Source organism: Scyliorhinus torazame, chromosome 18, assembly GCF_047496885.1.
Source record: "Scyliorhinus torazame isolate Kashiwa2021f chromosome 18, sScyTor2.1, whole genome shotgun sequence".
Classification (NCBI taxonomy): Eukaryota; Metazoa; Chordata; class Chondrichthyes; order Carcharhiniformes; family Scyliorhinidae; genus Scyliorhinus; species Scyliorhinus torazame.
In genome coordinates, this window is record NC_092724.1 from 158,476,536 (window position 1) to 158,493,396 (window position 16,861).

The window sequence follows — 16,861 nt, forward strand, 5'->3', positions numbered from 1 at the left end:
TTCTATTAAAAGAACTATAATGAATAGAGTGCGTTGATCACTTGCTAATGATCATGATTGTCCACATAAGATATTCTGGGTTACTGGTTCTGTGGGTCCTCACGTGGCTGTCGAGCCCGATTCTAGAACTGCATCTTCAATCACTCACATGGCAGGAGTTTTCAAAAGGTGGGATAGGCCTTGGACGCTATGTCGCGGGTATTCCTTTCTCAGGCTCCTTTTCCAGGCCTCCTTCTGCTGTTGGGTGTTCTCAAAGAATTGTCCCCCTTCAGTCAGGAGGTTCCTCCAAGTAGGTCACTTCTGAGCAAAGGTCTCCCGAGCATAGACTTCTCTGTTCCATTTCTTGAGGTAAGCCTTCAAGGTATTTTGAAGAGCTTCCTTTGTCCTCCTCTTGTTCGGGATCCTTCCTTGAGCTTGCTGCTTTGGTAGTTGGTACTCTGATATCCTAAGCATATGGGCAGCCTAACAGAATTGGTTTTGGATGATCATGGCCTCGATACTGGTGCGATTGACTTCAGGACAATAATGTTAGTATGCCTGTCCTCCCAGCTTATTCAGAGCGAAAGTATGTTTGGATTTTGCAATGTATTTTAAGATATGTTGTTGCAGAGTCTCCCTGATGTAATTTTCATCCTTACAAGTCTCAGAGATTACTTCAAATGCTTTAACAAAGTTTAATGTCTTAGTTGATATATGCAAGCCTCCTGTAAGCTAATGTGAACTATCTCTCTGACAGGTATTGCAAAATCCAGTGCAAATTCAAAATGTGTAGTCAGGCGACATCTCTGCCCGGCGAGGAAGCAAATCAATTACCCACCCCTAAGAGTGTAAAGGCAAAGGACATCCCAAAATGATGTCAGAGGAAATGTGTGCTAGGAAACTGTGCTTCAGCAGCTGCTGCATTTATACTTTGAGCTTGTAACATTAAGAATTGATATGCCAGAACCCTCCCCTTCTGCCCTCCCTCCCCTCTCCTCCTCCTTTCCCTTTACAAATAGACAGAACCACTCAGTTTAAGTGAGAAAATATATTTTATTTCAAGAAACTGATAAAAGTTGAAGTAGTTTAGCATCATTGTTCAGCTAATAAGGTTAAACATCACGTTAAATGTTAATTGGTTTCAAAGTACCGTATTTATAAAATTATTTTTGTTAATAAATGTTTTACATTAAACTTTGCAAGCTTCTACAAATGTCTTACTGAAATATCGAAACGCAACATTGATTTCTGAGATAATTATAAATGAATACGATAATTGAAGTAAACAAGACAGAAAGAAGGTAAGATAGTGGCACACTGGTTAGCACTGCTGCCTCACAACACCAGGGAGCCATGTTCAATTCAGACTTTGGGCGATGTTGTGGTGTTTGCACATTCTCCCCGTGTCTGCATGGGTTTCTTGAAACCATGGAATAGATCCACAGAATTCCTTCAGTGCAGAAGGAGGCCATCGGCCCATTGAGTCTGCACCTACCCTCCGAAAGAGTATCCTATCCTTGTCCCACTCTCTCTGGAACTTAACTTGTACATCCCTGGACACTAAGGTGCAACATAGCATGGCCAATCCACCTGACCTGCACATCTTTGGACTGTGGGAGGAAACCGGAGCACCCAGAAGAATGTACGCAGGCACAGGAAGAATGTAGAAACTCACCAAAGTCCGGGATTGAACCTGGGTCCCTGGCGCCGTGAGGCCGCGGTGCTGAACACTGTCCCACCGTGCTGTCATCTTTTCCTCCGGGTGCTCTGGTTTCCTCCCACAGTCCAAAGATGTGCAGGTTAGGTGGATTGGCCATGCTAAATTGCCCCTTAGTGTCCAAAGGTAAGGTGGTGTTACTGAGATAGGGCAGGTGCATGGGCCTGGATAGGGTGCCCATTTAGAGCATCGGTACAGACACCAAAAGGCTTTCTTCTGCACTGCAGGTATTCTATGTTTATTTATTTATTTTTTATATAAATTTGGCATACTCAATTCATTTTTTTTTCCAATTAAGGGGCAATTTAGCGTGGCCAATCCACCCACGCTGCACATATTTGTGGGGGGTGAGGCCCACGCAGACACGACGAGAATGTGCACACTCCACATGGGAAGTTACCCGGATCCGGGATCGAACCCGAGTCCTCGGCACCGTGAGGCAGCAGTGATAACCACTGCGCCACCGCGCTGCCCCCACTCCATTACACTCCTGACTTGTGCCACAGTCTTTGGGGGGTCAGGAGGTGAGTTACTTGCTGTAGGATTCCTAGCCTTTGACCTGCCCTGGTAGCCACAGTACTAATGTGGCTAGTCCAGTTCAGTTTCTGATCAATGGTAACACCAGGATGTTGACTGAGGGGGATTCAGCGATGGTAATGCCATTGAATGTCACGGGGTGGTGGTTAGATCCTCTCTTGTAGGAGATGGTCATTGCTTGGCATTTCTGTGGCACAAATGTAACTTGCCACTTATCAGCCCAAGCATGGATATTGTCCAGGTCTTGCTGCATTTGGACATGAACTGCTTCATTATCTGAGGAGTCGCGAAAGGTGCTGAACATTGTGCAGTTGTCCCCACTTCTGACCTTACGATGGAAGGGAGGCCATTGATGAAGCAGCTGAAGACGGTTAGGCCTAGACACTACCCTGATGTCCTGCAGTTGAGATGATTGACCTCCAACCACCACACCCATCTTCCTTCCTGCCAGGTATGACTCCAACCAACGGAGCGTTTTCCCCGATTCCCATTGACTCCAGTTTAGCTCGGGCTCCTTGATGCCACACTCGGTCAAACGCTGCCTTGATGTCAAGGGTAGTCACTCTCACCTCACCTCTGGCATTCAGCTCTTTTGTCCATGTTTGAACCAAGGCTGTAATGAGGTCAGGAGCTGAGTGACCCTGGCAGAACCCAAACTGAGCGTCCGTGAGCAGGTTATTGCTGAGTAAGTGCCGCTTGATAGCACTTTGATGACTCCTTACATCATTTTGCTGATAATGGAGAGTAGACTGATAGGGTGGTAATTGACTGGGTTGGGTTTGCTCTGTTTCTTGTGTACAGGACACACCTGGACAAATTTCCACATTGCTGGGGAGATGCTGTCATGATATGCACTCATGCACATAATGAGATAGACAGGCAGTGACAGACACCCAGTACAGCCAATCAACACACATAACAGAACACAACCAATCACCAGGCAGAACACTAGAGGAGGGGTTTCCCACTATAAAACACATGAGGCATCAACACTCTGCCTCTTTCCACTGGTGACAACTGTAGTGACAGTCAGGGTGTATATATCAGTCAGCACCTTCTACATGTGGCTCAGAGCTAGTCTGGTCTAGTTAGTTGTAGTTAGCACACTTACATTAGTAGAGTGTCAACCCACAGCAAGCTGTGTGCACTGCTCCAGAAGTTCAATAAAATGTATTGAACTAACGTCTAAGTTTGGAGTCTACTTTACAGTACAACTGCATCCAGTTGCAGTCCGTGTTACCCCAGGGTGAATAACACGACAGATGCCAGTGTTGTAGCTGTGCTGGAACAGCTGGACTAGGGAAGCGGCAGGTTCTGAAGCACACGTCTTCAGTACTATTGCCGGAATATTATCAGGCCCATAGCCTTTGCAGTATCCAGTGCCTTCAGCCATTTCTTCATATCACGTGGAGTGAATCGTTTCGGCTGGAGACTAGCATCTGTGATGCTGGGGACCTCCGGAGGAGACCGAGATGGATCATCCACTCGGCACTTCTGGCTGAAGATTGTTGTGAATACCTCAGCCTCGTCTTTTGAACATACGTGCTGGGCTCCTCCATTATTGAGGATGAGGATACTTGTGGAGCCTCCTCCTCCAGTTCATTGTTTGATTTTCCACCACCATTTATGGCTGGATGTGGCAGGACTGCAGAGCTTAGATCTGATGCGTTTCTTGTAGAATCGCTTAGCTCTGACTATTACTTGCTGCTTATTCTCCATTTGCCTGGATGCGTGCAGCTCCAACACTCAAGGAGCTCAACACCATCCAGGACAAAGCAACCCATTTGAATGGCATCCCATCCAAAAACATTCACTCACTCCCTCCACCACCACTGAACAGTAGCAGCCATGTGTAGCACTGCAGGAACCCAGCAAGGTTCCTCCGACAGCACCTTCCAAACCCACGACCAGTACCATCTAGGACAAGAGCAGCAGATACCTGGGAACCCCACCACCTGGAGGTTCCCCTCCAAGTCACTCACCATCCTGTCTTGGAAATATATCGGCCATTCCTTCACTGTCGCTGGGTCAAAATCGTGCAGCTCCCTCCCTGACAGCACTGTAGGTGTACCTACACCACATGGACTGCAGGAATTTAAAAAGGTAGTTCGCCACCACCTTCTCCGACAAAATTAGCGATAGACAAAAATGCTGGCCTAGTCAACGATGCCGATAGCCAGTAAATGAGTTTTAAAAAGGTGCTGCCAGACATATTTCATTTTTTGCTTTTTTCAGAGACACACGCTTTGTTACCACGCAGACGGGCAGTATATATGGGAACACTCAGTCACAACATTGGGAGCTATGGGGGAACTATGACATTGAGGTACTGCGTCCTCACAGTCACATGGAAAATTTGGCCATCATTCCCAGTTGACACCAATGAGGCAGGGGTCGAGGGGCAGTCACTGGAACCTTACATTTCTTGGACTTTCCCGTTTACTGCTCCTAGTCAAAGGCACTTTGTTGAGGCCATGCCCCTTAACCAGTAAAGCAGTGAAACATCACCTCAGTCATCTTACTGGTTTTCAGACAGCTGACCAACCTCCAGAGTTTACACCCCTGTTTTAAGCCCCTCTTTGAACCTTACTGCAGTCATTCTAACACTGGAGGCACAGATTGTCTTCAATATTATGGTTCCTTTTTCATTTATTTCAGCAACACTATACAACCACCTCATAAAAAGGGTGTACAAGGTCGATGATAAGTAGGAAGAACACAATAAGACAATTGTGTATGAAACTGAAAACAGTACTCTCCCATCTCAAGGCTACAAAAGGGAACAAAGAACTTTCAAGCTGTGCTGGAACCTCAGTAACACAACAATAAATCACGGGGTTTACAATTATAACTGATTTTAATATAATGGCAGAACAGAAGTGTAGAACAATGTAGGGCTTCCCATCCAAGCTCTCATTACTAACCAGTGAATAATGCCTCAAAATTAAAAGTCTCAGCCTTCTATTTAGCTTCCTCCTCCAGTCTTTAGTCAGATTACAGTTCAAGAATATTCTGTTCAGATTGGAGTAGCCAATCCTCGAACAAATATCCAGCCTTCAGAAAAGGTGCAGCTCAGTTTCTTTAAATTAACAAAGTTACTGTGAAAATTCCCCAGTCGCCACACTCCCAACTCCTGTTCGGGTACGCAGAGGGAGAATTCAGAATGTCCAATTCACCTACCGGCACGTCTTTCGGGACTTGTGGGAGGAAACCGGAGCGCCCGGAGGAAACCCACGCAGACACGGGAAGAACGTGCAGACTCCGCACAGACAGTGACCCAAGCCGGGAATTGAACCTGGGACCCTGGTGCTGTGAAGCAATAGTGCTAACCACTGTGCTATCATTATGCACCCACCCCCTCCGTGCCATTCTGTTGTTAGTAATGAAGTTGTTAGTTATAAATATGATCCAGAAGTAAGATCCCACTGCATTCTTGGGTGAAAAGAAGGGGAGATCTCTCTGCTGCCCTGAATAACGCTTAATTCTCAATCACTACCTAAAAAAAATGATCTAGTTATTTATTTCACTGTTATTTGTGGGAGCTTACCATGCGCAAGTTGGTTGCTGTTTCATTTCAAAAGTATGACATTGGCTGTAAAACACTTTGGGACATGTTGCGAGGTCATGAAAGGCACTATATAAATGCAAATCTATTTTTCCCTTGGAGTTGTATGGTTAAGGAGTGTGTAAGGATAAGGATGATATTACAGTGCTAAAGGCAGGGGGTGTCCCGGGGAGTGTCACGGCTGAATCTATTTAGTTAGAGCTAAGCACAATAGAGATGGCGTTACACTGCTGGGTGGATTCCATAGGCCACCAGCTAGTGGGAAAGAAAAAGAGGAACAAATTTGGAAGGAAAATGTGGATTAATTGAAAGCTAAAGTGTTGTTATAATGGGGAACTTTAGGGCAGCACGGTGGCGCAGTGGTTAGCACTGCTGCCTCACAGGCGCCGAGGTCCCAGGTTCGATCCTGGCTCTGGGTCACTGTCCGTGTGGAGTTTGCACATTCTCCCCGTGTTTGCGTGGGTTTCACCCCCACAACCCAAAGATGTGCAGGGTAGGTGGATTGGCCACGCTAAATTGCCCCTTAATTGGAAAAACGAAATTGGGTACTCTAAATTTTTTTTTAAGTGCTCAAAGGTTAAGTGGGGCGTGGGGGATTGGGGTCCTGCTGCGATGCTCTTTCGGTGGGTCGGTGCAGACTCGATGGGCCGAATGGCCTCCTTCTGCACTGCCGGGATTCTATGATTTTAGTAACTTAACCGAGGTGACAGAAAAGACTGCAGAGTGTAATGCGGTTGACGTAGTGGACGTGGACCTGCCAGAGGTCCACATACACTATAAAGTGCCACAGAACAGGTTTCTCAGGAAAGTGAAAAGCCATGGAATAAAGGTTCAACGGCAGCATAGGTACAAAGTTGGATGAAACAGAGTAGTGGTGAACAGTTGTTTTTCGGAGAATTGGAGTGTATAAATTGGAGCGTCCCCAGGTGTCAAGACGAAGACCATTGCTTTTCTTGACATATATTCATGAACCAGACTGGATGTTAGCCGTTTAGCTGCTGTTGTATAAAGAGTCAAAAGTTCTGCTCCTTCTCACAAACACCTTCATTTTCCTTTAACACAACTCTGTACAATCATCACATCACATGCCCCATTATGCTGATGGTTACCACCAGCTTCTCAAGGGAGGCGATGGCGTAGTGGTATTGGCACTGGACTAGTAATCCAGAGACCCAGAGTCATGCTCTGGGGATCTGGGTTCAAATCCCGCCAGGGCAGATGATTATTTGAATTCAATACAAATCAATAATTTTAAAAAACTTTTCCATCCCTCATGGCGTCTTTGGTTCTTTTGCCAATTGTCTTCAATCAGACCTCTCAACATCCTGATGACCACAAAACTATTGTCGATTGTCATAAAAACCCATCTGGTTCACGAATGTCCTTTAGGGAAGGAAATCTGTCGTCCTTACCTGGTCTGACCTACATGTGACTCCAAACCCACAGCAATGTGGTTGACTCTTCACTGCCCCTTCAAGGGCATGATGTGGAGATGCCGGCGTTGGACTGGGGGGAGCACAGTACAAAGTCTTACAACACCAGGTTAAAGTCCAACAGGTTTGTTTTGATGTCACTAGCTTTCGGAGCGCTGCTCCTTCCTCAGGTGAATGAAGAGGTATGTTCCAGAAACATACATATATAGACAAATTCAAAGATGCCAGACAATGCTTGGAATGCGAGCATTAGCAGGTGATTAAACCTTTACAGATCCAGAGATGGGGTAACCCCAGGTTAAAGAGGTGTGAATTGTATCAAGCAGCCAAGGGAATTCAGCCTCTGATCTCCGGGTAAGCGTTCTCCAAGGCGGCCTTCAGGACCCACGACAACGCAGAATCGCCGAGCAGAAACTTATCGACAAGTTCCGCACACATGAGTGCGGCCTCAACCGGGACCTGGGATTCATGTCGCATTACATTCATCCCCCACCATTTGGCCTGCGAAATCCTACCAACTGTCCTGGCTTGACACAATTCACACCTCTTTAACCTGGGGTTACCCCATCTCTGGATCTGTAAAGATTTAATCACCTGCTAATGGTCGCATTCCAAGCATTGTCTGGCATCTTAGAATTTGTCTATATATGTGTTTCTGGATCAGACCTCTTCATTCACCTGAGGAAGGAGCTGCGCTCCGAAAGCTAGTGACACGAAACAAACCTGTTGGACTTTAACCTGGTGTTGTAAGACTTCGTACTGCCCTCAAGGGCAATTAGGGATGGGCAGTAATTGCTGGCACAGCCAGCGACGCCCACTTCCCACGAACAAATAAAACAAAAAGCGAGCGTTGCCAACGATGCTCATACCCCTCCCCAAATGCATTTTTTAAAATGGTTACATTGGGGAAGCTCGGGCTGTTCTGAAAGAATGTGGGGAGGAGATTTCAGAGAGGTGTTCGGAATCATGAAGGATTTACTCCGAGTAGATAGGAGAGGTTACTGTTCTCATTGGCAGGATGTTGAGAGGCACTGATTGAAGGCAATTGGCAAAAGAACCAAAGGTGACAAAAGATTTTTTTAAATGCCGCGAGTGGTTAGGATCTTCAATGCATTGCCTGAGGCAGGGAAGGTGGATTCCATTATGGCTTTCAAAAGAAAACTGGATCATTGTCTGAAGGGAAAATATTTGTGGGGCTATGGGGAATGGGGAAGCTGTGGGACTCAATGGATTGCTCTTGCAGAGACACAGCGGATACGGTGGGCTGAATGGCCTCACCTACCCTACAGTAACCATGACTTTGTCTATATATATATGTTTCTGGAACCCACCTTTTCATTCACCTGAGGAACAGGCAGTGCTCCGAAAGCTAGTGATTCGAAACACACCTGTTGGACTTTAACCTGGTGTTGTCAGACTTCTTACTGGAACCATGAAAAGTCTGTGATTCCAAGTGGCATCCACGCAGGGAATGATCCAGTGGGTTTGTGTATCCTATAACAAACATCTACAAATGGGACTACAAATCTTCAAATCAGGGGCTGGTTTAGCACACTGGGCTAAATAGCTGGCTTTTAAAGCAGACCAAGGCAGGCCAGCAGCACGGTTCAATTCCCGTACCAGCCTCCCCGAACAGGCGCCAGAATGTGGCGACTAGGGGCTTTTCACAGTAACTTCATTTGAAGCCTACTCGTGACAATAAGCGATTTTCATTTCATGGGATCAGAGATCATATGCAACTGGCAAACAGAAGTGTTCAACTCCAGATTCTTCCTACCACCCTCCAATAATCTGTACTCGAAGGCACAGAGGAACTTAGAACATTGAAGTAATTCTTTAAAATTACAACATACTACTTTTCGCCAGAATCCCAGTCGATGTCGTTCAATCCTGAATCGTTCACTTGAATTATTCAGATGACAAATTAAACTCGGAATTCCATATTAATTCCAGGAAAAGCTAAATTGGACAGGAATGCAATTCCAAAAGGAGCTGTGATTGTATTACAAACAGCAGGCTTTTAATGATTCGCCTCCAGCAGGGCAGAGAGCTGGCAACAACGGCAGAGAACAGGCCGTGTACAGACCAAACTCTGCCCAGATAGCAGGAATTGGCAGAAAGGGTCCCTGCAGTAAATCTATCCAAGGTCAATGATTCATGGCTTTGATGATAATTAAACTGCTAAATCCAACCCTAGAAACCCAGGGAAAAACATCACAGATCCTTCTGCAATAAAAGCAGAATTGGATTTATTCAGTCACTGCAGGCCAATTGATTATTTTTTAAAGTCATTTGCCAAGTTAGGAAGAAAAATAGCGCACATCTGCAGATTGTCCCAGAAGTGTTTTATATCCAATCGAATACTTCTACAGAGTCATCACTAGGAAATGTGATAGCTAATGTTTGCACAGCAACTCCCCACAAACAATAATTTTCCAATGATGATATCATCTGTTTTAGTGATGTTGGGTGCTGGATTTACATTCAAGAGACTGGGGAGGGGGAGGGAAGAGTTCATGTTTTAAATAATGGCATGGGATGTTTTACATGATTTTATATCTTAACAATAAATGTAATGAAATGAAAAGAAAATCGCTCATTGTCACAAGTAGGCTTCAATGAAGTAGGTGGGGAAAAGCCCCTAGCCGCCCCATTCTGGCGCCTGTTCGGGGAGGCCGGTACGGGAATTGAACCCGCGCTGCTGGCCTTGTTCCGCAATACAAGCCAGCTGTTTAGCCCAATGTGCTAAACCAGCCCTTTCTATGATTGTACATCTACCCGAGAGGGCAGATGGGGTCTCAGGCTCGTGTTTCGTCCGAAAGTCAGCACTTCCAACAGTTCAGCACGTTTTCCACGGAATCAATCATTCCTGCTGCACCTTCTCCCCGTCATTTCCTGCACCAAGGGGCCTCAGGATTAGTCTCTTACATTTTGTGTAAAATGAAGAGTTGAGCTGAAGAAAGCTGCTTCTGAACGAACAGCTACTGACGTAATCTTCACTGCCTGCCATTCCTCTAATCACCTCATTATCTGGATCCTCATGATGTAATTAGAAATTAATAATTCAGCCACGGCAACGAGCTCCTGATTTCGGGTTTCTCACTATCGAGCAGCCGCCACACGTTCCTGGTCGGATCGGGTGAAAGCCCGGGAGTTGGGGTTGATGGGTCGTAGAGAAAACAACTGGTTAGCCTTTGTGGCTGCTCTTTCCTACTGATTGTAAAAAAAAAAAGATTGACCTGTGTTTATACAGCATCACTTACCAAGTCAAGATGACCCAAAGCACAATCCTGTTCAACCGACGGCGCACATGTCAAAGCTGCCGGGCAGGCATAGCAAGATCTCTCAAAAACATTCAATTAATGACCAGGTAGGCTGTTTGAAGGCTAAATGTCGGCAAGGACATTGGGAATGCTCCCCTGGTCCTACTTGAAATAATTCCATTTGTTCATCCGAGAGTTCAGACAGTTTAGCACCTGATGTGAAAGATGGAAACTCTGGTCAGTGCTGCATTGAATGGTCAGCCTAGATTAATTGCTCCTACAGAAGGTTTATACTGAGTGTCACTGTGACTTTAAGATCACTGGCTGCCTCATGTTGGAGCCTAGGTCTGTCCCCGCCTGAGTGTGAGTCCAGGATCTGGGGGTGAGGCAGGAGGCCCAATTCCTGAGCTCACCGGACTCGCGTGTCAGCAGGAGTCACATATCAGTAATCCGGCTGCTGCTTTTACACTTCCTAGCAACCATTATCTCCTCTGGGCAGTTTCCTCACTGTCTTACCGCTGATACTGCCTACAGATGGACGGTAACAGAGCGGATTAATTCATGCTTATGTTTCGAGATCAAACAGTGAGCTTGGCTAACACCATCCCGCCCATCTACTGCAAGGCCATTTGTATCCTTGATCCATTACTGCAGCTTTTCAGCACGTTACATGGCTACAAACTATTAACAAATCACTCAATCCCTTTAGTGAAGGCTGCTGAAGGAAATACAGCTGGTTTATTATCCTGTTCACTGTAAACAGTGCCTTGCAATCTTCATGGAATTTATTTTAAATGAGAGCCAGGTTTGTGCGCGAGGAGGCAGCACGGTGGCGCAGTGGTTAGCACTGCTGCCTCACGGCGCCGAGGTCCCAGGTTCGATCCCGGCTCTAGATCACTGTCCGTGAGGAGTTTGCACATTCTCCCCGTGTTTGCGTGGGTTTCACCCCCACAACCCAAACATGTGCAGGCTAGGTGGATTGGCCACGCTAAATTGCCCCTGAATTGGAACCCAAATTGGGTACTTTAAATTTTTTTTTTTTAAAGGTTTGTGTGCGAGGTGCAATGGAAATTCGGGTTGACTCCAAGGAAAGGAGAGGGGTCTGAAAGGGGTACAGGGTATAAGAGAGGTTCCCTTTTCATCTTCTTACAATGACAAGATTTAACACAAGGGCAGGTCTTTGCTCCCAGTCACAGAAATCAATCGGAATGATGTAGCACAGGAGGAGGCAATTCGGCCATCATACTGTGTTGCCTGTCCGAGGGTTGTCTATTCAGTTCCAAGCTTTACTCCTACAAATTAACCCTCTTCAAGACCATCAGAATCTGCTGCTATTGGCATTTCAGGTTGTGCATTCCAGATCAGAACAAAACTTTCTGTCAAAAATATCCCCTCTGTAGAAGAATCATTTAGGTCTGAAACGTTAACTCTGTTTCTCTCTCCACAGACGCTGCCAGACCTGCTGAGTTTATCCAGCATTTTCTGCTTTTATTCCCCATGACAAGTATTTGAAGTCTGTGATCTCGGGTCACCGACCCAGCTGTCAGAAGAAGTACTTTCTCACTGTTTGCTCTATCCATGCTCCACATTATTCGGAATATGAAAAACAAAGAAAATTACAGCACAGGAACAGGCCCTTATTAGCTCTATTGGGTATCGCCTGAATTTACTTGGCTCGGAGAAGGACAATTCTCTTTCTTCTCTCGCTCATGAGCTCTCCATAAATCCCTGGTAAACCTCCTCTGTTCCTCTCCAATGTCTTGACGGCCTTCTCAAAGGTGTGGCACCCAGGATGGCACGGCGGCGCAGTGGTTAGCACTGCTGGCTCACGGTGCCGGTGACCCGGGTTCGATCCCGGCCCTGGGTCACTGTCCGTGTGGAGTTTGCACATTCTTCTCGTGTCTGCACGAGTCTCACCCCCACAACCCAAAGGCGTGCAGGGTAGGTGGATTGGCCACGCGAAATTGCCCCTCAATTGGAAAAAAAGAATTGGGTACTCTAAATTTAAAAAAAAGGTGTGGCCACGGTTGCAACGGTTTATCGTGTCTTCATTTTTCAAAATATACTTTGTCCCTATTTACAATACAAAATATCCCATACAATCTCTTAACTGCTTTATCCACTTGCCCTGTCCAGTGCATGGAAGGACACCCTGTGCGGTACTGAGCCTAATCTCAGCCCAGGTAGAGGTTCAGATGCTCCACTGGCCTCGGTTCATCCCCAAGGAAAGGTGGCGGGACATTGAGCACCTTCAACAATTTGTACTCATAGACCATAGATCAGTACAGCACAGTACTGGCCCTTCGGCCCACGATGTTGTGCTGACCATTTATCCTAATCTAAGGTCAACCTAACCTACACCTCTTCAATTTTCTGCTGTCCATGTGCCTGTCTAAGAGTCGCTTAAATGTTCCTAATGACTCTGACTCCACCACCTCTGCTGGCAGTGCATTCCATGCACCCACCACTCTCTGTGTAAAGAACCTCTGACATCTCCCCTATACCTTCCTCCAATCACCTTAAAATTATGTCCCCTCGTGACAGCCATTTCCACCCTGGGGAAAAGTCTCTATCCACTCTATCCATGCCTCTCATCACCTTGTGCACCTCTATCAAGTCACCTCCCTTCCTTCTTCGCTCCAGGGAGAAAAGCCCTAGCTACCTCAATCATTCTTCATAAGACATGCCCTCCAGTCCAGACAGCATCCTGGTAAATCTCCTCTGTACCCCCTCCAAAGCATCCACATCCTTCCTATAATGAAGCGACCAGAACTGGACACAATATTCCGTAGTCTAGGGTTTTATAAAGCTGCAACAAAACCTTGCGGCTCTTAAACTCAATGCCCCTGTTAATGAAAGCCAACACACCATACGCCTTCTTAACAACCCTATCAACCTGGGTGGCAACTTTGAGGGATCTATGTATGTGGAACCCAAGATCCCGCTGTTCCTCCACACTTCCAAGAATCCTGCCTTTAACCCTGTATTCAGCATTCAAATTCGACCTTCCAAAATGAATCACTTCACATTTATCTAGGTTGAACTCCCACTTCTCAGCCCAGCTCTGCATCCTGTCAATGTCCTGTTGTAACCTGCAACAGCTCTTGACACTATCTACAACTCCAACAACCTTTGTGTCATCAGCAATCTTATTAACACACCCTTCCACTTCCTCATCCAAGTCATTTATAAAAACCACAAAGAGCAGAGGTCCCAGAACAGATCCCTGCGGAATACCACTGATCACCGACCTCCAGGCGGAATACTTTCCATCCACTACCACTCGCTGTCTTCTTTCGGCCAGCCAATTATATATCCAGACAGCCAAACCTCCCTGTATCCCATGCCTCCTGACATTCTGAATGAGGCTACCATGGGATAGGTATATACCGCAGGGCAAGAGTTATATCTCGGGGAAAGGCAATTATGATGTGATGAGGCAAGACTTAGGATACATCGGATGGAGAGGAAAACTGCAGGGGATGGGCACAATGGAAATGTGGAGCTTGTTCAAGGAACAGCTACTGCGTGTCCTTGATAAGCATGTACCTGTCAGGCAGGGAGGAAGTGGTCGAGTGAGGGAACCGTGGTTTACTAAAGCAGTCGAAATACTTGTCAAGAGGAAGAAGGAGACTTACATAAAGATGAGACATGAAGGTTCAGTTAGGGCGCTCGAGAGTTACAAGTTAGCTAGGAAGGACCTAAAGAGAGAGCTAAGAAGAGCCAGGAGGGGACATGAGAAGTCTTTGGTAGGTAGGATCAAGGATAACCCTAAAGCTTTCTATAGATATGTCAGGAATAAAAGAATGACTAGCGTAAGAGTAGGGCCAGTCAAGGACAGTAGTGGGAAGTTGTGCATGGAGTTCGAGGAGATAGGAGAAGTGCTAAATGAATATTTTTCGTCAGTATTCACACAGGAAAAAGACAATGTTGTCGAGGAGAATACTGAGATTCAGGCTACTAGACTAGAAGGGCTTGAGGTTCATAAGGAGGAGGTGTTAGCAATTCTGGAAAGTGTGAAAATAGATAAGTCATCTGGGCCGGATGGGATTTATCCTAGGATTCTCTGGTAAGCTAGGGAGGAGATTGCTGAGCCTTTGGCCTTGATCTTTAAGTCATCTTTGTCTACAGGAATAGTGCCAGAAGACTGGAGGATAGCAAATGTTGTCCCCTTGTTCAAGAAGGGGAGTAGAGATAACCCCGGTAACTATAGACCAGTGAGCCTTACTTCTGTTGTGGGAAAAATCTTGGAAAGGTTTATAAGAGATAGGATGTAAATCATCTGGAAAGGAATAATTTGATTAGAGATAGTCAACACGGTTTTGTGAAGGGTAGGTCGTGCCTCACAAACCTTATAGAGTTCTTTGAGAAGGTGACCAAACAGGTGGATGAGGGTAAAGCAGTTGATGTGGTGTATATGGATTTCAGTAAAGCATTTGATAAGGTTCCCCATGGTAGGCTACTGCAGAAAATACGGAGGCATGGGATTCAGGGTGATTTAGCAGTTTGGATCAGAAATTGGCTAGCTGGAAGAAGACAAAGGGTGGTGGTTGATGGGAAATGTTCAGACTGGAGTCCAGTTACTAGTGGTGTACCACAAGGATCTGTTTTGGGGCCACTGCTGTTTGTCATTTTTATAAATGACCTGGAGGAGGGAGTAGAAGGATGGGTGAGTAAATTTGCAGATGACACTAAAGTCGGTGGAGTTGTGGACAGTGCGGAAGGATGTTACAAGTTACAGAGGGACATAGATAAGCTGCAGCGCTGGGCTGAGAGGTGCAAATGGAGTTTAATGCAGAAAAGTGTGAGGTGATTCATTTTGGAAGGAATAACAGGAAGACAGAGTACTGGGCTAATAGTAAGATTCTTGGCAGTGGCGATGAGCAGAGAGATCTCAGTGTCCATGTACATAGATCCCTGAAAGTTGCCACCCAGGTTGAGAGGGTTGTTAAGAAGGTGTACGGTGTGTTAGCTTTTATTGGTAGAGGGATTGAGTTTAGGAGCCATGAGGTCATGTTGCAGCTATACAACACTCTGGTGCGGCCGCATTTGGAGTATTGCGTGCAATTCTGGTCGCCGCATTATAGGAAGGATGTGGAAGCATTGGAAAGGGTGCAGAGGAGATTTACCAGAATGTTGTCTGGTATGGAGGGAAGATCTTATGAGGAAAGGCTGAGGGACTTGAGGCTGTTTTCGTTAGAGAGAAGGTGGTTAAGAGGTGACTTAATTGAGGCATACAAGATGATCAGAGGATTAGATAGGGTGGACAGTGAGAGCCTTTTTCCTCGGATGGTGATGTCTAGCACGAGGTGACATACCTTTAAATTGAGGGGAGATAGATATAAGACAGATGTCAGAGGTAGGTTCTTTACTCAGAGAGTAGTACGGGCGTGGAATGCCCTGCCTGCAACAGTAGTGGACTCGCCAACACCAAGGACATTCAAATGGTCATTGGATAGACATATGGACAATAAGGGAATAGTGTAGATGGGCTTTAGAGTGGTTTCACAGGACGGCGCAACATCGAGGGCCGAAGGGCCTGTACTGCACTGTAATGTTCTATGTTCTATGGGGAACCTTATCAAATGCCTTACTGAAATCCATATACACCACATCTACTGCCCGACTCAAAGAATTTAATGAGGCTTGTGAGGCATGATCTGACCCTCACAAAGCAATGCTGACTATCTTTAATCAAGATATGTTTTTCTAAATAATTATAAATCCTATCTCTCGAATCCTTTCCAGTATTTTGCTCACCACCAATGTAAGACTGACTGGTCTGTAATTCCCAGGGATTTCCCCATTCCCTTTCTTGAACAGGGGAACAACGTTCGCCTCTCTCCAATCATCCGGTACTACTCCAGTGGAGAGTTAGGACGCAAAGATCATCGCCAATGGCGAAGCAATCTTGTCCCTCACTTCCCGTAGTAACCTTGGGTATGTCCCGTCTGGTCCAAGGGACTTATCTATCCTGACACTTTTCAAAATTTCCAGCACATCCTCCAGGGGCTGTTTAGCACAGGGCTAAATCGCTGGCTTTGAAAGCAGACCCAGGCAGGCCAGCAGCACGGTTCAATTCCCGTAACAGCCTCCCCGAACAGGCGCCGGAATGTGGCGATTAGGGGCTTTTCATTTGAAGCCTACTTGTGACAATAAGCGATTTTCATTTCATTTTTTCATTTCTTAACATCAACCTGTTCGAGCCTATTAACCTGGTTCACGCTGTTCTCACGAGCAACAAAGTCCCTCTCTCAAGTGAATATGGAAGCAAACTATTAATTTAGGGCCTCCCCCACTTCCTCAGACTCTAGGCACACGTTCCCTCCACTATCCCTGAACGGCCCTACTCTCACTGTGATCATTC

At 46.1% G+C, this 16,861-nt stretch overlaps 1 protein-coding gene across 1 annotated transcript in view; it reads right to left on the reverse strand.

Annotated features, from left to right (window-relative positions):
- prkcab (protein kinase C, alpha, b) overlaps positions 1-16,861 on the reverse strand; it is a 489,840-nt gene that overhangs the window by 326,879 nt on the left and 146,100 nt on the right. The window lies entirely within an intron of this gene.